At 47.4% G+C, this 25,065-nt stretch overlaps 1 long non-coding RNA gene across 1 annotated transcript in view; it reads right to left on the bottom strand.

Annotated features, from left to right (window-relative positions):
- Nucleotides 1-283: 283 nt before the first annotated feature.
- LOC142013090 (uncharacterized) overlaps nucleotides 284-25,065 on the bottom strand; it is a 28,575-nt gene continuing 3,793 nt past the window's right edge. Inside the window, exons 2-3 of the long non-coding RNA XR_012645540.1 lie at nucleotides 1,915-2,041; nucleotides 284-526 (exon numbers count right to left, since the gene is read on the bottom strand). This is a non-coding gene — a long non-coding RNA (uncharacterized LOC142013090). The remainder of the gene's footprint in view (nucleotides 527-1,914; nucleotides 2,042-25,065) is intronic.

The raw sequence follows: 25,065 nt of genomic DNA, 5'->3' as shown, positions 1-25,065 counted from the left end.
ATGTTAAATGAAAAAGGATGAAAACATTTAGCTGCCTGTTTCTATACCACCCAGAGGAAAGAGTGACTGTGTGGAACAGTATCAAAAATAAAACAGAATGAAATACGTTATTCTTTTGTTAAAAATAGATGTATTTGTTGTGCTTAATTTATTAGGCAATAAATGATTTTTATCACAACTTGCCCGGAAAGCTGTTCCAAGCAGGCGGCTGTAGAAGTGGATATGCTGGCACTGTGCCCTCTTACCTTTCCCTTCCCCTGCTCACCCCTATCATGCATAAAGCAATGCCCTTTAACGTAACAGCCCCTTTGGAATGTTACAAACCAGTATAATTAGAACAGGCTTATGGTTGAATTGATCACCAGTGGCCTCAAGGATTGAGGAATCACAGAGGTGGCGTTTAGCCACCTTCGCCTCCACTCTCTTCAACTGCACAGAGCAGAGCAGGATCCCGCTTGCTGAAATTGTAGCTGCGGTACTCCTTTGAGATCAATTTCGTCTGCTTCTTGCACCAGTTAGCGAGTTACTTGAAATAAGAAGCAAAGTCAGAATTACTACTCCTTGATGTCAGTGTTTGCCAGCGTAAACAGGCGTACAGGGCCCCCAGCGCAGGTAAGGGTATGGGCCGGAGGCAATGTAAGGCTATATCTATACAGCAGAGCTATTTCAGTATACCTCCGAATGGCTACTCTGTGTCTTTGAAACACTCCTGTTATTTTGAAATAGTTTTCTGAAAAAGCAGGCATGCTATTTTGGCATCCCTGTAGTCCTCACTGCAGGAGGAATAAGAGATGCCTCAAAACACCACTCTGTTTCGACGTTTGGCACTGTTTAGACAGCGCTAAACGCCAAAATAGCCTGTTACCAACTACGTTTAAAATAACCTACGCAATTTGCAGAGCGCAAATGGTGTAGCTTATTTTGAATGTAGGCTGTCATGTAGGTGTAACCTAAGGTGGCCCGACCTGTTTTCCACTGGTGGTGGGAAAAATCAGAGGCTGCCTGTGCAGTAAAAATAATATCCTGGGCAGCATGTCCATAATATTAGCATCTGTGTGGAATCAGCCCTGGCTCTGCTGCAGCCCTACTTTTCAGCTGTCTCCAAACATTGGAACTGTTGAGGAGGGTGGGTGAGTAGCAGCACAAGGAGTCAGGCTGGTACATGGAGGTGCAGTCTGCTGCTGCACCAGCGGCAGGTGATTAAGGCTGGACTTACACTCCACTCCTCCTGTGAAAGGATATGACCCAAAGACCTTAGAGCTAACATGGCAAAGCCCATCTAATCTAGTGCTAGGGATAGGAACATAAAATTGCACCGTTTGTGCCCACTTCAACCTGATAGCTTGCATATCTCTGCACCTGCCATCTGATTACAGAGACCATTACAGCACAGCTTTCCTAAACTCAGAGGCCTGCATTCACTAAAAAGCTACTTAGAACAAGCTGGGTGCAGGTTTATTTCTAGGGTGCAATGCTGACACATAACCAGCAGAGGGAAAGCTAAAGACATTATCAATAAAAACTGTGTGTGTGGAAAAGGTTTTTTTTACTGTAGTGTCCAAGCAAATTTAATTACAAGTTAGTAAAGAGGTTTTATTTTTCATTATGCGACTACAGAGAGCAGCTAACATATACTATTTCTGAATGTGTGTTTGCTAAATTGCCCTCCCCAGAATAAATCTAGGGCATTTATAGGGGTGTCATTTGTTTTCCCTGTGAAAATGAAGTTGTTTTTGGCAAGTTACTGAAACTTTAGAGTTTTATCAAGTAACAAGTGATATTTGGGATTTTTCCATATTCAACTTTTTTTATATATGCCTGAAGAAATTTACCAGCTCCTTAATACTCTCTTAGCAATTGACGTTAGAGGAAAATAAATTGAAGAGGAAAAATAAATGTTAGTAATAGACTTACCAGATCAACATTATCATTTCTTAATGAAGAAGCTGCATGCTGCTAAATGAAAATTCTTGTGGTGCTTAACAAAACTTAGGGACGATATGATTCAGAGATTATTTTCAATTTTTCTGGTTTCCAAACACTGAAAAAGCAAAGGCACATGGTTAGTTCAGGAGGTATTTTTAGTATATTATATAAAGGAACCAAAAGCAGAAGTATTGGAGGCTTAGCATGAAAATTTGATTAGAAAACAAACCAGAGGCCCCAAAACAACCTACTGGACAAAACTTCTTTAATTTACTGCATAATCTACCCAGCTCTTGCTGTGAAATTGAGTTCCAACAATGGAACTTTCATTTTAAAGGATGGTTCTAGCCCCTGTGGTTTCAAAGAAAAGCTAAACCTCCCAAAATAGGGATACATAGATGCCGTCCTGAGTCTGAAATAGTCAAATGGAGCCAGTAGGAGGGATGTGAATTGCTATTCCTCTCAATAGTGTATTAACTCTGCAGTTTAATAATTAAGATCTTACTTAAAATGCAATGTTTCAGATCCACAAATTAGGCTTCTATCATAATTTTGACAGTAGGAGCCCTGGGTTCCCACTGTCAGCCCTGAGCTGCTGACTGTAGGAGTCCCCACTCTCAGCTCAGCCCTCAGTGGAAAAGCACAGAAGGGTAATAATGGCTCTTATGACTGAAGGTAATAAGGTTCGTTGTTACTTTCCACAATTTTCCATGTCTTGGCCACAGCTCAGACCATAATTCCCTATTCAAACAGAGTCATATTAGTAATAATCACATTCTCGATACCGTTAATGATGTCACAGTAGGCCATTTGAACCAGATCATTCAGCTTATATCCCAGTCCCATAATCAGAAACTGCCTCCTGTGTATATGCTAAGGTCTCCTGCACCCTGCCCACTTTCCCAGTACAATTCCTATGACAAAGTTATGTGTTGTCCAGACAAATATCTGCACCCAGAGTGAACATTTAGAAGCAGAGTAAAATAAACTACCACCAGGGACACTTTCTGAATGTACCTTACATTTTCCAGATGATTTCAGTAAAGACCTGCGTATCAGAGAGGTAGCCGTGTTAGTCTGTACTGTCGAGAACAGCAAGAAGTCCCGTGGCACCTTGTAGACTAACAGATATTTTGGAGCATGAGCTTTGGTGGGTAATGCTCCAAAATATCTCTTAGTCTATAAGGTGCCACAAGACTTCTTGTTGTTCAGTAAAAACCTCTGTGATTCAATTCACCTGAATTTCCAGTCTGTCGCCCCAAGCTGCCTTTCTGGGTCCAGCTTGCTGCAGAGGTCTTGATACCCAGTATTACAGAGTTGGTCCTAAGTTTTGCAGAGCCCTGTGCCAAGTCAGATGCCCATGACCCAGTTCCATTTTCTGAAATTGCCCTAGTAGCCCTGCCGTAGTCATTGAGTGACCAGTGAGCCGTCCCCTCGGCAGCTGCACAACTGGCATTTGTTTAGGACTGCTCTTACACTTGGACTGGCCTGAAATAGACATAAAATAATTTAAAACTAGAGCAATAAGAAAATCAGGCTCCAGCAGGCATCTTGCACTTTTTAAAAAATAGCTGCACATCTAAATCAATAAAGTGACATGCCATTCCTGACCCCTGGCCTTTTCCAATGGTATAATGAAAGCTTCAAGGTTTGTTTTGAGGGTGGTAAGTTGCTCACTCCGCATTTGTGGGCAGAAAAGATGTTCTGCTATTCCCTGAAACCTCAACAATAAAGCAGCAAAGCTTCTTTAGACACCTGGAAAAAACGACATCACAAGAAACCTTTTTGACTGGAGATTTATTTGTGTGGGGAATGAAGGGTGTGTTATCAATGACACCTACATGTGGTTCTACAAGATATCCATCTACCATATTAGAAAAAGACTTTGTTACATGAGCAGAAGTACTGACCTATCTGCAAGTTCTGGGTGAACAGGTTAATTGGGAATTTGTGACTGGTTGGGCCATAGGGTAGAGTGAAGTGTTATCGCACAGGTTTGTATTGCAAGGCCAGAAATATGTAGAGGTCAGGAAGTCAAAGGGCCCAAGGAAGCATCACTGAATTGTTTCAATTCTTCTGTCAGCAGAGAGCTGAAACTGTTTAGTACTGTGAAATTTATTGCCAGTTGGGAACTGTTAAAGCGAGGATCCTGGAGGTTAGTGATTACATAATTCTAAACTGACAGCATGTTGCTGTTTACATCTTTTATGACTCTTTTCTTCAGGGAGCTTTGCAAAGGATGCAGCCTCAAGCTCCCTACAGTGTTCAAAATGATTTTTAACCCATTCACATGGTTGGGTGGATCTGATAGGGGTGTCATGGGGTTTGGTGACCATATACGTCCTACATAGATCAGCATGATTATGGCTAACTTAGCATGGTCATAATCCACACATTATCAATGACTGTCTCACTGTGAGAGAAAAAGTACTGGGCAGACCTTCTATTGTTGCCCACTGTTGATATGTTACTTTTATCTTGTTTGAACTAACGAGTTCCGATCTGCACTGCATTTGCTGTTCCAGGACATGGGAGAAGTGCATTTAGCTATGCAGCTCAAGGAAGCTTTCTTAATCGATTGAAGCAATGATTAAAAAAAAAGACAAATATAAATGAGTACCATAAATGGCACAGTTCAGATCCTTGCCTATACCAGCATCTATTATTTGAAACAATACCTCCACATTTCCGTTTGTTGTACCAGCCAGTAAACAACCAGCTAGCAACTTTTCAACACTGTGGTTATTATAATCAAAGACTTTAAGCACCAGTTGTAGCCATTTGCTGCAAATTTACCTGGCAAATTTACCACAGCACTCGGTGGTGGTCAGAGAGCTGTCCCAAGGCTAGTAATACTCAAACATAGCTGTTTTGGGGCTAGTTCACATGTGAAAGCAGTACATAACTCTACTTTGTGCTCCCAATATTATCTGCTTCATTTTGGGACAAAATATTTTTAAATAAAGCATGTTTGGGAATGTCTATTATCCAAGGACACCTTGATGGATGGGGTCTGGTGCTTCTTCACAGGACTCTAGCAGTGCAAAGGAGTCTTATAGTAGGAACAAATAATAACGTTCACACCTTTTGGAACACCCATAGTGGTAGAAAGTGGTATTAATAGAAAGGAGAATCTGGTCCTCTCTTTCTAAACTGGTTTGAAATAGTTGCCACAGAGGAAAAATATTTCCCAAGTGACATATTGTAGGCTGGCTGCATTCTGTGGCACATGGGAGGAACCTTTGTCTTTCAACAATTAAATGTAGGAGAAGAGCTACTGCGGTCATTCCTGGTGCTGACTAAGCTAGTGGTGTCACTGGGACCTTCAGCTGTTTTGAAGATGATGTGCTTTTTCTCTCTGACTTGTCAGGAATGTTAGCTGTTGGCTGACTGTTAGGCCCCAGTTTGTTATTAACAGAGAAGGTAGACTAGATTTAATTGCTATGAGTATTTTAAGAAGAGCTCCTCACAAAAATTGTAATATGCACAGGATGAGAAATGAAAGATGCACCTTCACTGTGCTCAGCATTATACGGACTGATACTTCCATTTGGGGTAGCTCAGACAATGCATTTGCAAAAATCACTTCAGTTTAGGGCAGCTGAGATACTGCCGTGTAACGAGGAAATAGCCATTTAAAAATAATAGTACTTAATACCTCTGCTCCTGTACTTGGTGTTGGAAGTAATTCTAAAGACACGGTTATACATTTAGCTTTGCGGCTGGAATGGAAGCAGAAGGAACTAGAAGAGAAAGACACTTGTAGGGAAATGGTTGTTGTTCCATTACCAGATCCACTACCTGCTTCACCTGATCTTACCCAAAGCAGTGAAGGCTTCAGCCACTGATGCAGTATGAAGTGCTTGTGTTTGCAGCCTCAGATCCCTTCTATTGTCCTGTTGCCCCGTGATCACTGACCTCTCATCTTCATGGTCACAAGCAGATGATTGACTCCCTGCTTGTTTCCCTGTCAGATTCCGCAGCCCCACTTCTCATCAACAATTCAACAAATTCAAGATGTCCTGTGTTGTGGTACTTTCCATAGCTTCTCTCTCTTTGTTTTTGGTATACAACTGATCTAGGAGAAATATTTTGTTCAATTTGCTTCCAGCAGAAGGAGAAGTTTATTTTATATATATTTTTTCTTTTAACTATAGCAGAGATTTGAAAGAAGTCTAGTTTGGAAGAACTGTCCATTTTCTAAGTAGATTACAATAATTTATTAATCCTGTGTACGTTGTTAATTGGTTAAAAGCCGGAAAGGCACCAGGTCCAGACAACATCCCAATGGATTTCAGTAGGTTTATTTTCCTCTTTGACAAATTGTATGTAGCCTTGTCCCTGGCTGGCATAGGCTTGTCTAAACTAATTAGACATTTGACTGGCAGCACAAAATGACCAAAAAGCGATTAAAGTCAAAAGCTTCTGTCCTCCACAGACATCTTCTCCATTTCTTGAACAAAAATTCACATTATGGCTCCTGAGGCCCTCCAAGGCTTTCTTCAACATAACCTGCCTCCCTAGATGGCTCAAAAGAAAGCCCCACAGCCTAGTATTTCCAGCATTTTTCATACATTAGATATGCCCTTATTGCCTTGCTTACTGCTGACTGCCACACCTGGGCTATGTCTACACTAGCCCCAAACTTTGAAATGGCCATTTCGAAGTTTACTAATGAAGCTCTGAAAGACATATTCAGTGCCTCATTAGCATGCGGGCGGCCGCGGCACTTCAAAATTGACGCAGCTCGCCACCGCGTGGCTCATTCAAACGGGGCTCCTTTTCAAAAGGACCCCGCCTACTTCAAAGTCCCCTTATTCCTATGAGCAAATAGGAATAAAGGGACTTCGAAGTAGCCGGGGTCCTTTAGAAAAGGAGCCCCGTCTGGACGAGCCGCGTCAATTTCGAAGTGCTGCGGCCACCCGCATGCTCTTGAGGCGCTGAACATGTATTTTGGCACTTCATTAGTAAACTTCAAAATGGCCATTTGCATGGCCATTTCGAAGTTTGGGGCTGGTGTAGACACAGCCCTGGTGTGCTATAAACTGCTGGGCTGGCCTTGTGAAAAGGATGCAAACGGAATCTACTCACTTTGCATGAAATTGTTGCAGCTAATTCCTCTTTGGATAATGTATTTACAGCCCTACCAAATGCACAGCCATGAAAACTGGTCTTTTGTGGGCTTTTACCCTACACCATATAGCTTTTATGTGGGAAACCAGGAGCTCTCAAACTGGAATCCTGACCCAAAAGGAAATTGCAGCCCAGCCCTGGCAGGGGTCCTGAATCTGTGGGCGGGGAGGTCCCAAGATCAGTGCCACTGGGGATCCTGCTCCTCCTTGGGTTTGCAGACCCCAATCCCCCATCTTCTGAGCTCCCCCACCCCCTGTCCTAAGCCCCCTCATTAAACATGATCATGTGTGAACTGTTTATGTTTCATGTCACGTTTTTGTAAATCGTTTTGAAACGCAGAGTTTTTCATTTGTAAATGTCACTTTTTAGTTCACTAAAAACCCAGTTAATTGTTTACCACACTTGTCTGTTTTTATTGAGCAGGGGCCATGAAGGGGTGAAAGGAAGGATCATGGTGGTGACGGGGTAGGGCTGTGGGCCTGAGGCCCCTGCTGTGGGGCCCTGGGGAGGGTTACTGGAGAAGCTCTCCCTCAGGGCCTCTCAAATCCTCAGCCTGTCCCCATGGGCCTAGCAGATGGTGGCTGTGCTCAGCTGCTCATAGGCATGCCCCTGCAGCAACAGATCCAGCTACAACCAGGTCAGGATTCCCCAGACAGATGACCCTCCACACCAGGATCAAGTTGATGGCTCTCACAACCTGCAGAGGGAGGTAAATGAGCACACGTGGGAGGAACTGAGGGAGCACCATTCCTTAGTAACCAGGCTGCATAATTCATTGGTCTCCCATCCCAAGTGTATGTTGGCATTTAAAAAAAAATGACCTGTCTGAGTCAGTGCTAATGAAGTTAGTTGCTATGGCTACCTGTGACAGCATCATGCCAGAAGGCTAGCTCCAGGGGAGAGAGGCGTCACCTGGCTAGTGACCACGGGGATAGTCCAGGGCAGCTGACCTGGAGAATCACCTAAGGAGGGGCTGCTACAATCCACTGGGGCCAACTGAGCTCAACTGTGGCAGCCACAGGATTGTTTAAAAGGCCTCCCCGCCTGGGAACTGGGGAGGAGAATAGAAGAAGAACTGGAGGCAGGTGAGAACAGGGAAGGAGAGAGCAATAGAGAATATTGAGAAGCGGAAGAGAATAGAAGCACTGCCAGAGACTATCGGGGGGAGGTAAAGTGCTCCCACAGTGAGTATTTGGACTCCCCTCATCCCAGGCTACCAGGGGGCACCTACCCCAGCCCCATTCCAACAAGGGGTCGGGACCCAGGACGGCGGGTCACCCTGCCACAATACCCCCGTTACTATTTTCCCCTGATTCTGGGCATCACTATAATACAATGATTTTAAGTGCTCTCCCAAGCACTTGTTCCCGTCATAGAAAAGTTTTAAAAATCTTTTGTTTTTTTTAATAAACAAAAGGCTCATTCTAAAGACTAGTGTTCCGTAACCTCCTTTATTGTACCTCATCCCCTCCCCTTGAATTATTCATTGTCTATGTAGACTACAAATGTTAAAGGGAGGGATCAAATCCTCTGTGTCTATAAGTACAGAGAACACATTTGGTACTACAGTATATGAAAACTGGCCTCTCCCCAAGCAGAGTTATACAGGAGCCAAAGTCCTCATAAACCTCTCAGAGCCTAGTCTCTTTATTATGTTTTGACACCAAAGGAAGGTTTTGCTCTGTGTTGAGCTTGCACTAAAACAAGAAATGGAAAAAGTGAGACTTGAAAAATGAGACCTGGCCAAGCAATGAGCTACATTTAATGAGCCAGCTACAACCCCTATTCCCTCCTTCTCCAGGCACATCTCTTCCTCCCTACCATCCTCTTCCCACTTTCTCCCAGACAGACACAGAGCTACACTAACTTGAGAGGGGATGGGTTGTCTCAGAGCCAATAGGCTCTGCTCCAGCTTGTGTTTTATAGCTGATGGCTTAATATTTTAGTCTGCATGTTTTGCTGATTTCTGCAGCCTGTAAGATTAAGTACAGGTATTTAAGAAGCAGACGTTAGGCAAAGGTTCCTCTCGCTCTAATTTTGGAAGATCTATTTTCTGTTCCTGAGTGTGTGGCTGCTTGTTTGACACTTTTAGGTATGCGTTAGGCTGTGTATATTCTTTACTCTGTGCAAAATCTACACCAATATGGAAAGTCCTGAGAAACGTACAGTATTGTCTCATCCTCTAGTCTATTCATCAGCTTTAGCTGTTTTCCACTCCACATGGTACAGGGATGAATCTATAGCTCAGTTTCTGTACTACAATTGTCACTATAGTATCTGCCCATCCCTTTCTCCCTCACCATTTATATAGTCCAACTATGTTTTCCTAGTCCACATGGCTGCTAATTGCTGACTAATGCCATGAGGAGTCCAGTGAGTTAGTCTTTAAAGTTTGTGAGCTTCAATTATAGTGCTTTCACACCTAGGGAGTGTCTCCATAATTGAAGGTATTTAAGAGCAGGTTAGAGAAATACCTGTCATGGATGGTCTAGATTCAGTGGTTCCCAAAATTTTTGGCATCGTTCTCCCACCTTTTGACTTCTGAGAAACCCTCACGCCCTCCCCACCTCTTCTTTACCATCATCCAACCCCCTTTAACAAAAAAATCAAGTCGTAATTTAAGATAAACACAAAAACTTGATATAAAAATGTTATTTTAAATTAAAAATAAGCACAAAACATTTTTCTTGGCCCCTTACGAGCGTCTAGTGCAGCCCCAGCTGGCCAGCTGCCTGAATCCCATGCCAGCTGCCAGAGCTTCCCCGTCCGAGCCCTGTACTGCCAGGACCAATCACCTCCCTGCCAGCCACCCAAGCCTTATGAGCCCTGCAAGCCAGAGGTCTGAGTCCCATGAGTCCCCCCCAACCAAGCCCCTCCCCTCCCTCAAGGCCAGGCACCACCAGCCCCTTATCTAACCCCATCCTTCTCCTCCTCCTCCCCTTCCCCTCCCGAACCCACTTTCACCCACCTTTGCAGGAGGTGGTTAGCATCACGTGGGTCTTCACCGGCTGCCTGCTTTTTATAGTGGCTGTTCTGGGTCGCCCATGTAAAATGACAGGGGCTGAGAGCCAGAAGCAAAGGCCAGCTTTTTTTTCTGGCAAAGGGCATGACCAGTGGGGAGGGCACCCCCCACTTGAGTTTATTCATGTCCCCCCCAGGGAGCACACCCCTCCAGTTTGGGAAACGAGGGCCTAGATGGTACTTGGTCCTGCCTGGAATGCAGGTGACTGGACTCGATGACTTCTCAAGGTCCCTTCCAGTTCTACTGTTCTATGATTCTATGTCATTCAATTGGTAGACTTGTTAATAATCTCAAGTCTGAACCAACAGACCAGGATGAAGCTGGACATGGAGCTGAAAGGCTGTGTATAATGGCTAGTGTCTGACGTGCCCAAGGACTACTGCCTGCTGAATGTACTATTATGATCCCTCCATCTCTGTGCCACTGCAACCTGCTGCTCCCGTAGTTCCCAAGCAGTACCTGTGCAGCGCTGGTGACAAAGGACAGAGGCCCCAAAGGATACTAGAAAGCTGGTCCTCGTAAAGAAGTGATGCTGGGGCTGGGGTGATAGTGAAAGCGAGGAAGCCACAAGGACCAAACATGATAAACAGAGAATCAAAAAGACAACAGGAAATATGAGAGGGTTGCAGGGGAAGATGGGAAGGAACAGGAGGGATGGGGGGGCAGAGGAAAGCAGAGAGACAATGCAAATCTGCCAAGGCATGGGGCAAGAGAGGAAGTGGTTGGGGCACCAATTTATCACATGGGCATGAAGAGAAAGAGCTTGACCTTGCACACCCAAGCCAAACCCTCTTAAAGCTTTGGTGAATTCTGGGTCTGAACAGCTCAGCTTGAGCCCACTGCTGTTGGGATTTGGTCTTTCTATAGTTATATTCTGCAGCAGATGTGACTATGCACTAGAAAAGCCACTCGGGGGTGTGTGTGTGTGTGTGTGTTGCACGTTTAAATATGGTTAGAGTCTTCCTTCCTAATGGGTGGCTTGTGAAAAGCTCGTTCTGCTTGTGTGGCACATAGTGTGTGGCTTTTTAAATAGCTTTTTACAGTTGTGGACAGTAAGACCAGGTCAACATTAGGCTTCTAGTTGAATGAACCTCTCTAATCTGGAATGCTCTTATCCAGCAAACTCCATAAGCCAGATGACCACTTATCATGGGTGTGGCCAAGTTTCCCATGGTCCCATAAGTTTGTTTACAGCTACCAGCCCTGGCTCTCAGTGTTCTGTGTTACTTATCTGTAATTTTCCCCTTAAGTTTCTTCTAAGAACCCAGTAAGCAGTGGAAGTGTTGGTAATATGCTCTCTTCGTCCAGCAAATTCTCTCATTTGGCACTGGTCAGGTCCTGAGCGTACCGGACAAGAGAGGTTCAACCTTTATGTTGCTTGGGATATGAAGAGTCCACATCCCTGAGTGACGTAGATACACTGACCTAATTTCCCATGTACACAGTGCTATTTTGATAGAAAAGTCATTTGTACTACACTGTTCTCCTGAAGCTAGAGCTATGGGCCTCTCCCTGCTTATTTTATGACAAACTTGTCTTCAATTGCCCTTCCCTGTAAAAACAACAAGAAGTCCTGTGGCACCTTACAGACTAACGGATGAAGCAGGTCTTTGCCCATGAAAGCTTATGCGCCAAACTATCTGTCAGTCTATAAGGTGCCACAGGACTTCTTGTTGTTTTTGAAGATACAGATTATCATGGCTGCCTCTCTGCTACTTCCCCTAAGGGCTGCTCGTCTCATTTGTTTGATCAATGTATCTCCTACAAGAAGCTAATTTTAGGTCTAACAGTACTGGGAAAACTGAACAAAGTGCAGTCTGCTGGACAATCTTGCAAGATAATAGCAGCAGCGTCACATCTAGCAGAAAGAAATCCAGTTGGAATACCAAAGCAACACAGAGTGAAGGGAGCCTAAGAAAATAAAGGAGGGTAAATTCACCCACCAAAACATTCACTGTAGCTGCCCTGAGGAATGAGGCTCTGGCATTTCAAATGTCTTAAGTATCCAGAAATGAACAATCTCGTCACCCCCATAAATGTGGCAGTCATAAGAGAGGTATGATTAACAAGTGTTCAAGCAGTTCAAGCAGCTAGAAAGAGCTTTTGTAATATAATGCGTTCCTGCCCAACAAAACTTGTTGAACTTGTTCAGAACCGTCTGTAGAAAAAAGGAATGGTTTTTCGGGCCTTAGAAAGCTTTAGGGTTACCAACACTGCTGTTTTACCAATGCAGACAGGAGAGCTATGTCTACACAGCACAGTAAACTCGAAATAAGCAATGTGATTTGCACTACGCAGATTGCGTAACTTATTTTGAGTAGATTACTGTATAGGCTGTTTCGGCATGTGTCACCATCTAAACAGAGCCACATGTCACAATAAAGCCCTGTTTTGAGGCTTCCCTGTACTCATGCAATGAGGTGTACAGGGATGCCAGGATAGTGCACCCGTTGTCTCGAAACAGTTTACGAGATAATGGGCACATTGCATAGATGTGGGCAGCTATTATGGGGTAGCCCTTCATATCCCAAAATAGTGCCCACCCTCCAGATGTAGCTGAGACCAGGTTATGAAGTTGTATCATATCCCTTTACAGATCAGGGCCATTTTACAATATGTTAGACCAAACTGTGTTGTAACATGGTTCCAAGCCTATAATACAACCACCAGTGCAGTCATTTGGTTAGCAGATTAATCCCAAGAAAAAGGAGTCTTAAGACATTGTAAAAAATGTCAAAAGAAGAGAGGGGGAGAATCCTGATAGATGAAGAAGTCTTGTTCATTCACAGCCAGTGACTTTGGTACATTTAATTGACTATCACATACTGCAATGCTGATTGTGTGAAACAGGACAGGAGGAGGACTGGAAACCTGTACAAGAGCTTATCTGTGTTCTTTCCTCTCCTTATTGCATCTTCTCTGCAAGTAGCGACTTTCTAAGTTCAAAGGTTTTATTGCGTAAAACTCTCCAAGACAGCATAGAGCTGGGCAATCCAGGAAACAGTTGCCTTTTTCTTTTTTAGCAAAAGGAAACATCAGTCAATGTAAACTATTACATTATTTTTTTGTCCCAGGGATTGGCGTTTCCTGATAGACTTCCAGCAACGACATGTAGGCTTGTGTTGTACTGGTTTATGATTCTAAATATTGCAGAAATTATTTAGCTAGTGCAAATTGAAATAAAATTTTCGTTATAAGTTTCTCTAAATACCACCAGATATTTAAAGGTTTGCCACATAAAATACAAATAGGGCAAAAGGTTTCATGCCAAATCTCAGTTTAGTTGTGAATGTTCTTGGAAAGGCTGGGCAGAAACTGATTAGCCATTTTCTGAGCTTCTGCTACGCCATTGGTGGCTTCTCAGTTGGTAGCAAGAGAGGAGGAGAAAGACTGGGAGTGCAGGGTCAGTCATAGAAAGATACTAAGTCTTCAATGTGATGTACGCAAGCAAAAGGCAAATGAAGTCTATGGATGTCTAGGTGAGGCCTTTCCAGGAGAGAGAGAGGTGGGCTAATGCCATTGGTAAGACCCAATCTGGAATGCTGTACACTGATCTGGGCAACAATGTTTCAGAAAGATTAATTGAAACTAGAGCAAGTACAGAGGAGAGCTATTAGAATAATCAGGGGACAGCAGAGCCTAGTCTTATGAAAGCAGAAGAGCTTGGTTTGCTCATTCTCGCAAAGAGAGTGAGCTGTGAGGGTATGTGATTGCTCCCTATACATACATTACCAGGAGGGTGAAGAGCTGTTTGAGCTAAAGACCAGTGTTGGCACAAGAATAAATAGATCTAAACCATCCAGGAAATATTCAGACAGGAAATTAGAAGGAGGTTTCTAACCATCAGATGGGGAGGTTCTGGAACAGCCTCCCAATACGAACAGTGGGGAGAACAATATAATTGGTTTTAAGAGGAAGCAGGGCAGATTTATGAGTTGAACATATGGCAGAGTTGCTTGTGATAGGACACAGGGTTCTACTGCCCTGATGCTCACTCATGCATTAGGATTTCAGCTGGTCACCTACGGGCATCAGGGAAGGAGTTCCCTAGCCCTACGAGGTATTCTGGGAGGTATTCTACAATCTCCTTCCTTTGAAGCAGTGGGGTGGCTGGGTGGAATGGGCCAGAGATCTGATGTAGCACTGAGCACTTTCTCTCTCAAGTGCTTGGCTGGTTGGTTCTTGTTCACATTCTCAGGGCCTGATTGCCTTGTGCAGAATCAGAAAGAATTTTCCTTCAGATCATATTGGCAGTGACCTTGGGTGTTTTCCTCTTTCCTCTGCAGCACATAAGTGCATGTCATTTACTCATTTTCCTACCATTGCAGGGGCCTAATGCAGGGGTGTGCAAAGTGGTGGGTGGGCCCCCTCATGGGTGTGAAATTTCTGGATGATGGGACACTGCAGCTTAATATGAAGGTTTTAAAAGGCCACAAATCTTACCTAAATGTCTAAGTTCCTAGCATGTAATATCAAGGCAGAAAATGAGACACTTAACAGGAACAGTGCAGAGTAGGTAAGCACAAGGCTGGGAGCCCAGAATGCCCAAATTGTCTCCCCCCTTCTAGGACAGTTGCACTTTGAGGGTTTAGCTCCAGGCCCGAGGAGGTGGGGGAGCCCAGCTCCATCCCTGGAAGGGGTGGGGCCAAGAGTGGAAAGGTTGGGGCCAAAAGCAGTCAGCCCTCAGCACTGCCCCTCAGCTCCCTGACAGCCGCAGGTGGCCAGAGCAGCATGCTGCAGCATTTCAGCCCAGCCCAGCACTCCAGCTGCCATCACTGCCAAAGTAGCAGCATTAGTGGACGGAGCTCCAGGCCCCTTTGAAACACTGAGCAACTGCTCGCTTACCCGCCCACCCAGCCCCATCAGTGGGCCTGAGGACACTGCTGCAAAAGTGAGTAGCTAACATTGTACTTATTTTATCAGTGGGAAGACAGAGGCTCAGAGGGGTTAAATGAAGTGTCCAAGTTCACATCTAGTCAGCATCAGAATCTCAGGGTTAAAAGCCAGCTCTCTTGTCGAATCAGGCCAACCAACACACAAAGCACTAGTCTAGAGTGTCCCTCTCCTCCTCTATTTACTGTCTTTGTTTGGTGTCTCTTCCCAAAACAAATTAGGATTAAGGAGATTTCGAAGTCGGGGGTTTATTATGAAGCACCTGTGCCTGCATGGCCAGTTTGAGTGTCGAAAGCAACACTTCTGACGTGTGACTGGCTGCCATTATGCTAATGAGGCACTGAATATTCATATCAGCACCTCATTAAATAGTTCCAATCGATGTCATTCACATGCCCCTTCCAAAAAGGGAGAGGCACATGTAGACACGGCCCAAGAGAAGCTCCATTCACTGACAAACATAACTTTCTTCAACTTCTATCTATGAGAGGTCTCCAATGCAAATATCTGCAAAGCTCTCAGATGTTTACTGAGACAAAGTTATGGGAATCAACTGAAAAGCTTGGATAGGTTTGAACATGTATGGTTTTATTTTGCATGCTTTGAAATACAGTCCAAAAGAATACGACATATACAGCTTTGCGTCTATTGAGCAGCAGAAGAAGGAGGGAAAAAAAAAAAGAAGAAATCCCCAAACTGGATGACTCAGTAGTGGAAATCTGGTCTTGCCAGCTCTAGAAAGAGGAGAGAGATCAGCAAAGGTGTGGTTCATCTCTAGCTAGGCAAAGGTAGTATAATGGGTCTGTGTTATTTGTTCTCTCCCTCCCACTGTAGTTAAAACTCTTGGTTTTCAGGGATACAGCATGAAACACGCAGCTCTTCTCCTGGAATATGCATCTGTTGGCAGGTGGTAGTTCTTCCTCTGAAAACAGAGCTGAATCCCTACCTATTTCCCTAGAAGGGTCTTAGAAATATGGGTGGATCCACAGAGAAATACAGTGAGCTTGTTTTTTCTGATTCAGTAACTCAGATATTTTAACTGCCAATTATTTGGTATAATTCTGCTTTGTATACCTGATGGGAAAATAATAGGTTAAACAGCCTGGACTGATCTGGGGTCTAAAATATCAACCCTTTTTCTCCCCATCCCATATATTGTGTAAATAAATACACAAAATAAGGGTGGGTAAACTGCCTTGGATCCTGTAATTTTCTCCCAGAACCCCACATACAGAGAAATCAATAGAAAAGAGCACAGACGAAAGAAAGGTTACTCACCATAGTAATGGTGGTTCTTCGAGATGTGTCCCCGTGGGTGCTCCACATTAGGTGTCGGGCTTGCCCGGCGCCGCAGATCAGATCTTCCAAGCAGTTTCTGCCAGACCGCGCATGCGCCAGTTCGCGCCGCTCCCTTGCGCGCTCCTGGCCACGTGCGCGATCCGGTCCCCGCCAGTTTCTTGACCAACCGCCTCGGACGCTCCTGCAAAACACTAAACAGAGATCTGAAGCGGGGAGGATGGGCGGGTAGTGGAGCACCCACGGGGACACATCTCGAAGAACCACCGTTACTACGGTGAGTAACCTTTCTTTCTTCTTCGAGTGTCCCCGTGGGTGCTCCACATTAGGTGACTACCCAGCAGTAACCCAAGATAGGAGGTGGGTAATCGGATTATGTGCAGCTTGTCCCCGAGAGGACCGCTGTCGAGAGACGGGTATCCTCTTGGAATACCCTGTGAAGGGCGTAGGGTTTGGCGAAGGTGTCATAGGATGACCAGGTCGCCGCTCTGCAAATGTCTTTTAGCGCAACGCCCTTGAAAAAGGCTGTTGATGCCGCCACCGCCCTAGTGGAATGAGCCCTGGGTGTGGCCAGTAAAGGAGTCTTTTTGAGTTCGTAGCACATTTTTATGCAGGATACGACGTGCTTCGAGATTCTCTGCGAAGAGAGACCTTCTCCTTTTGATTTGGGAGCGAGAGAGACTAGGAGTCTATCCGTTTTCCGGAAGGACTTGGTCCTGTCTATAGAGAATGCTAGCACCCTCCTCACGTCCAGGAGGTGTAGGCGCGCCTCTTTGTTAGAGTTATGAGGCTTTGGATAAAACGAGGGTAAAACAATAGGTTCGTTAATGTGAAACTCAGAAGGAGCTTTAGGAACAAAGGCTGGATGCAGCCGTATGGTTACCGCCTCCTTGGAAAAAAACAGTGCAGGGTGGCGTTGCCATAACTGCCGCAAGCTCGCTCACTCTGCGAGCTGATGTGATTGTGAGAAGAAAGGTCGTCTTTATCGTAAGGAGGCGGAGGGAGACCATGGCCAAAGGCTCGAACGGTGGTCCCGTTAGCGCATTAAGCACCAGGTCCAAGTTCCATGAAGGTGGAAGTGGTTTCCGAGGGGGGTATAGGTTTACCAACCCTTTGAGGAACCTGGTAACCATGGGATGGGCGAACACCGTGTGCCCTTCCTCTTCGTGTCTGAACGCTGAAATGGTGGCAAGGTGGACCTTTAACGAGGATAGTGAGAGTCCTCCTCTCTTGAGGTCCAGTAGATACTCTAATATTACAGGTATAGGCACCGAAAGTGGGGCTAGCTGTTTGGTAGAACACCATGCCGTGAAGCGAGTCCATTTCTGCTTGTAGGTCTTCCTGGTGGAAGTCCTCCTGCTACTTTCTAGGACTTGCTGCACTTCCTCCGTACATGTGCTCTCTAGGGAGCTGAGCCATGGATTAACCACGCTTGTAGTCACAGGCCTTGGGGGTGCGGATGCACTACGGACCCCTGGGCTTGCGTGAGCAGATCCGGCGCCACCGGAAGGGGCATCGGTGGACGGTCCGACATGCGCAGGAGTAGGGGGAACCATTGCTGTCGATCCCACGTTGGGACTATCAGGATCATTCGGGCTCCTTCCCTCCTGGCTTTCTGCAAGACTTTGTGGATCAGCACTGTGGGAGGAAAAGCGTAAAGCAGGGGGCCCCTCCAGGAGATCGCGAACGCGTCCCCCAGGGACCCCCGTCCCAGTCCTGCCCTGGAGCAGAATCGTGGGCACTTCTTGTTGTGTTGAGTGGTAAACAGGTCTATCTGGGGAAAACCCCATGCATGGAAAATCGGTCGTAGCAGATCGGGACGGATCTGCCACTCGTGCGTGAGTGCGAAACGCCTGCTCAGCTGGTCTGCCTTCACATTGTGAGCGCCTGGTAAGTACGAGGCTTTCAAGATTATATTGTTGGCGATGCAGCAGTTCCATAACCGGACTGCTTCCGCACATAAGGCACGGGACCGAACTCCTCCTTGCCGATTTATATAAAACATGGTGGAGGTATTGTCTGTACTGATCCCGACTACTTTGCCTTGTATATGGTCTTGAAAGTGTCTGCAGGCGTTGAGCACTGCTCTGAGCTCCAGTATATTTATGTGCAGTGACTGCTCCGTGGAGGACCACAGTCCTTGCGTCACCTCTTCGCCCATGTGTGCTCCCCACCCTATGAGGGAGGCATCTGTAGTAAGAAAAACCGATATTTGTGGTTGGTGGAAGGGTACCCCTGTTAGCAAGTTCTTGGGGTTTACCCACCATTGCAGGGATTTGCGCACCTCTGTTGTGGGCGACACCACCCTGTGAATGGTGTGTGCTGCCGGTTTGTATACACTCGCCAGCCAGTGCTGCATGCTGCGCATGTGTAACCTGGCGTTCTGTACTATGAACGTCGCTGCTGCCATGTGGCCCAGCAGCTGTAAGCACGTCAGAACCGGCACCGTAGGGCTGAAGGTGATGACTTGCACGAGGGAGCCGATGGCCCGAAAGCAAGTCTCTGGTAGATACACTCTCGCTGTAATAGAATTTATGCGTGCCCCTATGAACTCTATGTCCTGTGTGGGGTCCATCTTTGATTTTGCCAGATTGATAACCAGGCCGAGCGAAGAGAACGTGCCTGCTGTGACGCGTATCATGCGTAGTACCTCCTCCTTCGAGGCCCCTTTGGGTAGGCAGTCGTCCAGATATGGGAATATAAATACCCGCTGTCTGTGCAGGTAGGCTGACACCACTGCCAAGGTCTTGGTGAAGACTCTGGGGGCCGAGGAGAGGCCAAACGGTTGGACCTTGTATTGAAAATGTTCTTTGCCTACCATGAACCGGAGGAATCGTCGGTGAGCCGGATGGATAGTTTTGTGAAAATACGTGTCTTGTAAGTCGAGGGCTGCGAACCAATCTCCATCGTGTAGTGCCGTAAGGATGGAGGCGATTGTGATCATCCGAAAGCGTTGCTTGCGCAGGTATCGGTTGAGGCCTCGAACATCTAAGATGGGCCTCCAGCCTCCTGTCTTTTTCTCCGTGAGGAAGTACCTCGAGTAGAACCCTTTCCCTTGCTGTTGCTTCGGCACTCTTTCCACTGCCCCTATGAGCATGAGATGGTCTACCTCCTGCTTGAGCCTCGCTACGTGGGAGGCCTCCTGGAGGTGGGGCCTGGGTGGAGGTCGTGGCGGTGGGAGCAACTGGAAGGGGATGGCGTACCCCGTGGCTATGATCTCCAGCACCCATTTGTCTGTGGTGATCCTTTGCCACTGGTCGTAGAATGGTCAGAGGCGATGGTGGAATAACAGCTTCGGATGACCTTGTGCGATGGTATTGATGGCGCAGCCCTGGATCTGTGTGTCAAACTTGTGGCCTTTGGCCCTGCCCCGAGGACGCCCGGCTCTGTTGGGAACGTTGCCTGGGAGTTCTGTACTGCTGGTGCTGTTGATGTCGCCCGTGCTCGTAACCCCTGTGGTACCGGGGACGCTGTGGCTGGTACTGGTACCGTCTTTGTTGAGGGTAGTACTTTTTCTTTCTGTATGGAGGGGTGTAAATCCCCAGGGTCCTAAGTGTGGCTCTTGAATCTTTACTGGAATGAAGGACCGAGTCAGTTGATTCAGCAAACAGCTTCTGCGTGTCGAAGGGAAGATCGACGATCTTTGCCTGCAGGTCCCTCGGTATACCCGAAGTCTGGAGCCAGGACTCCCTTCGCATCACCACTGCTGTAGCTGTGGAGCATGCTGCTGTGTCCGCAACATCCAGGGCGATCTGAACTCCCGTCCTCGAGGCTGCGTAGCCTTCTTGCACGATGGCCTTGAGCACCAGTTTCTTGTCCTCTGGAAGCGAGTCCATGAGGGAGGTTAACCTAGTGTAGTTGTCGAAATTGTGGTTCACTAGATGCGCTGCGTAATTTGCCATTCGCAACAGTAGTGTGGAGGAGGAGTAGACCTTTCTGCCGAACAGCTCTAGCTTCTTGGCATCTTTGTCCGTTCCCCTGTCTTGAATTGAGGTGTCTTTGATCTTTGTTGCGATGACTCTACCACCAAGGAATTTGGTTGCGGGTGACTGAACAGGAACTCCATGCCCTTCGCTGGCACGAAGTATTTCTTGTCCGCTCTCTTGTGGACAGGCGGAATAGTCGCAAGGGTCTGCCATATCATAGTGGCGGACTCCAAGATTGCTTCGTCAAGTGGTATTGCTATTTTGGAGGAGGCCGGAGGTCTCAGATTTTTGAGGAGCTTATGGTGTTTCTCTTGCACCTCCGCTGTCTGGATGCCTTGCGTGAAGGCCACCCTTTTAAACAGCTCTTGAAACTGTTTGAGATCGTCCAGAGGATGGACGTCCCCCGGGGCCGTAGCCTCGTCCGGGGAGGAGAGCGAGGAACCACTAGGATACGCCTCTCTGGACCCTTCCGGTTCCTGTTGGTGATGGTACATCCGCTCGCTGGAAGCTTGCAAGGGAAAATCTCAGGGTTCCATAACCAGTTCCCCCTGAGATACTTGAGTCTCTGTCCCCGTTCACGATTGCCCTCGGGGATACGGGACCGTCTGTGGGGATCTTTTCCTGGTAGACTGCCGGTGGTGTCTATGCCCCGCGTGATAGGGACGACCATGGGCACTGTTCTTGGGAAGGTGACCTGGACCACTCCCTTGGTGCATACCCCCTGCATCTGGGGGAGCGAGATCATCGAGAGACCTGGGACACTGGAGAGAGCGATTTGTGATAGTACTCCAGAGGCTCAAACCCCAAGAAGGGTGAAGGTGGTCCCAGCCAGGGCGAGGCTGGTTGTAAAAATGGAGACGGGGGCTCCGGGTAGGCTAGGGGGGACCCCTGCCTTCTGGTCAACTCTGCAGCCCTGTCTGGAGAGGGGCTGCGGTGCCTTGTTTTCTGTGCAGCCTTCTCCCTCCCTTGAGGGGGTGGCTCCGCCCCCTGACGTGCAGGGGATCTCGGCCCCATCCGCGCCGCGCTCGGCACACTCATGGGCGGAGCCGCACAGCTGGTGTCCTCCGGTGCCTGCAGGCTGCGTGCCTGCGCGCTCTGCACCGCCGGTTCCCCGGGAGTCGGTGCCGCTGCCTGCGGTGCCGCTGGTACCGGCGCTTGTTTAGCCGCCGCCCTGCCTGCGGTGCGGGGCGGCTGTTTGATTATCGGAGGCTGAGCCGCCTCCACGTGGCTCTCCGTGCCGCCGCCGATCAGCTGTTGCTGCGGCTGGGGGCTGTGCGCTCCTCCCGTCCCGCTCGCTGTTGCTGCCGGCAGGGATCGGGTTGGGGAGACTTTCCTCCGTTTTTGCGCTGATGGGGTGAGGGAGGCAGCTTTCCTTTTATGGGCCCCGGAGGGTCCCTCCTGCTGCGGCCGCTCCGGCATGTCTGGCTGGAGGGCCTTGTCGAATAGCAGCATTTTAAGCCGCATCTCCCTATCCTTCCTTGCTCTGGCTGTTAATTTTGCACAGAAGGAGCATTTCTGCATGACATGGGACTCCCCCAGGCACCTTAGACAGTGACTGTGCCCATCAGACGCTGGCATTGCCTCTCGGCAAGACTCACATTTCTTGAATCCTGAAGAGGACATTGTCGGTGAGTCTTTTAGTTGTTAATGGGGTACTTAGCACCTTCTCTGTGCTGTTTTCCCTCTCTCGGATAGCCTGCCGCGGCAGGAGGGCTAATGGCCCTAGGCTCCTGGCCTCCGGTGCTCCGCTTGTTACTAGGACCGGACTGAATGCCGTCCCGCTTGTTGTTTCTCGTTTTTTTGGTTTTTTTTGAAAATAACAACTGGCTAACTTACAATAGACTAAGAACTTGAAAACTTTAAAGAAAAACAGCTAAAACCATTGAATACGCTAACTTGGCCGTAGCCTAGTCGGATTCCGTCTGCAGCCGACGGCAGTTAAGAGGAACTGGCAGGGACCGGATCGCGCACGTGACCAGGAGCGCGCAAGGGAGCGGCGCACACCGGCGCATGTGCGGTCCGGCAGAAACTGCTTGGAAGATCCGATCTGCGGCGCCGGGCGAGCCCGACACCTAATGTGGAGCACCCACAGGGACACTCGAAGAAGAACTGTGGCTTTTCTGGGTAGAAAGTCTACAGGGTAACATCCGGGACATGAAACACAACATAGGCTGATGTTTCAGTCCATCTTTAGGAGTAAAGAGGGGACAAAATCAGAAGCTTCAGATTAGATACCCCTCAAAGTCTGGTGGTAAGATCTGAATTGGCAGAATCTGCATCCCAGTGGAATGTTGGAAGCTCAGGGCAGGGGTTTAGAGTGTTGAAGGGGCTCAGGACAGGGGGCTGGAGATGTGGGGGGTGCAGGGGCCAGGAAAGGTGCTTGGGGGTAAAGAAAGGCTCAGGGTAGGAGGTAGTTGTGTGAGGGGTGCAGGAGTCAGGGTTGGGGTGTGGAGGGGCTCACAGCAGGAGGTGGAGGTGCAGGAGTGGGCTTGGAATGAGGAAGGGCTTGGGGATCTCAGAGCAGGGGAATGTGTGGGGTGCAGGGGGCTGAGGAAGGGCAAGGAAGCTGCAGCTGCCCATACCAGGTCACTGCTGCTCTTCTTCCTCTTCCCATGACTTTCAGAGAATGAGGAAAAAGTGCACAACTTGTGCAAAGTACTTGACCCCTCTCCTCAGCAGCTGAGAGTGAGAGGAAGGCACACTGGCTGCACGCTTTCCCCTCACTCTTGGGTTGTCAAGGGAAAGAGAAGAAGAACGGAAGAGTCCCAGGTATGCATGGTGCAGCCCCCGCTACCATCCCTAAAGGGTGCTAAGTACTGGGACACCCTGGAATGGGGCGGGGGGGGGCATACCCCCAGCAAGCCCTTTTCACCTGGCTGTATGCCTGCTTCTTAGCAAGGCAGCCTGCAGGAGAGCCCCGGGAGCCCAGCTGGGAGCAGCTGCAGCCACCTGCTGCAGCCGACTGCCGCCTTCTTGCTGGAGCACCACACTGGGGCACGTTGGCTGTCTTTCACCTTTGCAGTCAACCAAGTTTTTTGCAAAGTGACTAGTGCTGTAACCGAATCACTGAGCAGACAGGCTAGCAGATTTTTTTCTGTATTACATTTCATTTCTCCTCCCACTATGCTCATTGGCATAAAGGGCTTACATTTTTAAACTCATTATCTTGCTTAGTTTTGTGTGATAATCCCTTGTTAATATGACAGTTGTGCCATTCATAGGGCAACCATATCTCCCTGTCCCACAGACAGGACAGGGAGATATGGGCGGGGGGGAAGGGCAGCTCCTCCCACCTCCACCAAGCCCTGAGGAGCCTGGAAGGAGGCGGAAGCCACTGGCCCTCCGACTGGCCCGGGGAAGTGGCAGCCACTAGTCCTTGCAGGGAGCCGCCCACGCTCCCCCTACTTCCCCAAAGCTCAGGGAAGTGACTCCCGCCAGTCAGCAAGGGGACGGCCCCAATACAGGACAATTAGTCCCTTTTTAAAAATAAGTCGAGACGCCTTTCTGGCATTCCAAATATGGGACTGTCCCACCCAATACGGGACAGGTGGTCTCCTTATCTATTCAGAATGGGAGGATTTGGGTGACTTCAGGTGGAAACAGGCAACATCAGCAGCAGGTAAACTCTGAAATAATTTTTTTTTTTAAATGAAGTCAGATTCTTACTTAACAAGCAGTGGGAGGAAACAAACATGCAGGAAATATGGCATGTCCAAAAGAACTGAAAAGAAGGTGGATTCATTCAAATACATCTAAGCTTTAGTAAAATACCTGAAATTTGTTTGCAGCTCTCTAAGTCCTAAACCTTTTCCAGTTCAAGCTGATGGGGTTCAGGAGGAGCAGTAACATGCACAGGCACTCGCTTGCCTGCTGGGCTACAGCCATGTGATGATAAATACAACAGGTAATAAATGGCAGCCTAGTCTATTATGCATGAGCTTGCCATGGCCACACAAATCTCAAGGAGTAAGGCCATTTGTGCAAGTCACCTGAAAAAAAAAAATCAAAGAAAACCCTTGTGTTGTTTCAAGAATTTAGGGCATCCAGCCATGGTGGCCCCTGATTTTAAAATGAAGCATGCTCATTGGCCCTGGGGTATACTCACCAGACAAACTATACCACAGAAAGATCCTAGATTTAAGTTCCATGTCTACCTTCCCAGACACTGGAAGATGGATTGCAACATGCCTAGGCAATACCTGAGCTAGGTTTGATTGAACTACCTCACCAGACATAGTGGCAAAGCCACAGTAGCACAGAACAGTTCAGTCTCACTGCCCAAGTATATATCTGGAGTCCAGGGTGGGTTTCTTCTCAGCTGGCTAGCCTGTGTCACCACATATGTTGCTCCAGCTTCGTGCTATTTATCATAAGCAACGCTAGCTCAGGGAGGCCTACTTGTGCTACATCACACCACCTGATGGCTGCCCAGACATTCTACCTGAGCAGGCTATCCAATAATTTAGTGACTCAGGTGTAATATAAGTCTCTCAGGCAGGCAGAGGTAAGATCTCAGTGGGATAAAGTGAAGATGGCATTACCGGAATCAAAATCATGTTATTTTGCTCTAGGAGTGGTTGGGCAGAAGACTCTGGTCTGAATTGGTGCTAGGGGCAGAAGAACAATTGCCTCAGACCATAAGAGGAGTTGTGCTTTGTATGTACTTCTTCCTTTAGGGGAGAGGATGAGAGAACAAACTAAACAGGATCGTGTTAGGTGTGTTGAAGGGCTGAAAATCCCTGTTTGAAGATTAGGTTTTACAGATCTGTTGTGCTGGTCACACAGCTTGCTTACATCACATATTTCCATTGCCCTAGTTCTGGTTCAGGAAATGAATTAGCAGGCAACTAACTAGAACACATAGTAGAG

Source organism: Carettochelys insculpta, chromosome 5 (genome assembly GCF_033958435.1).
Source record: "Carettochelys insculpta isolate YL-2023 chromosome 5, ASM3395843v1, whole genome shotgun sequence".
Lineage (NCBI taxonomy): Eukaryota > Metazoa > Chordata > Testudines > Carettochelyidae > Carettochelys > Carettochelys insculpta.
The sequence above is the reverse complement of the archived record's forward strand: the minus strand, read 5'-3'. Positions and strand labels throughout refer to the sequence as shown.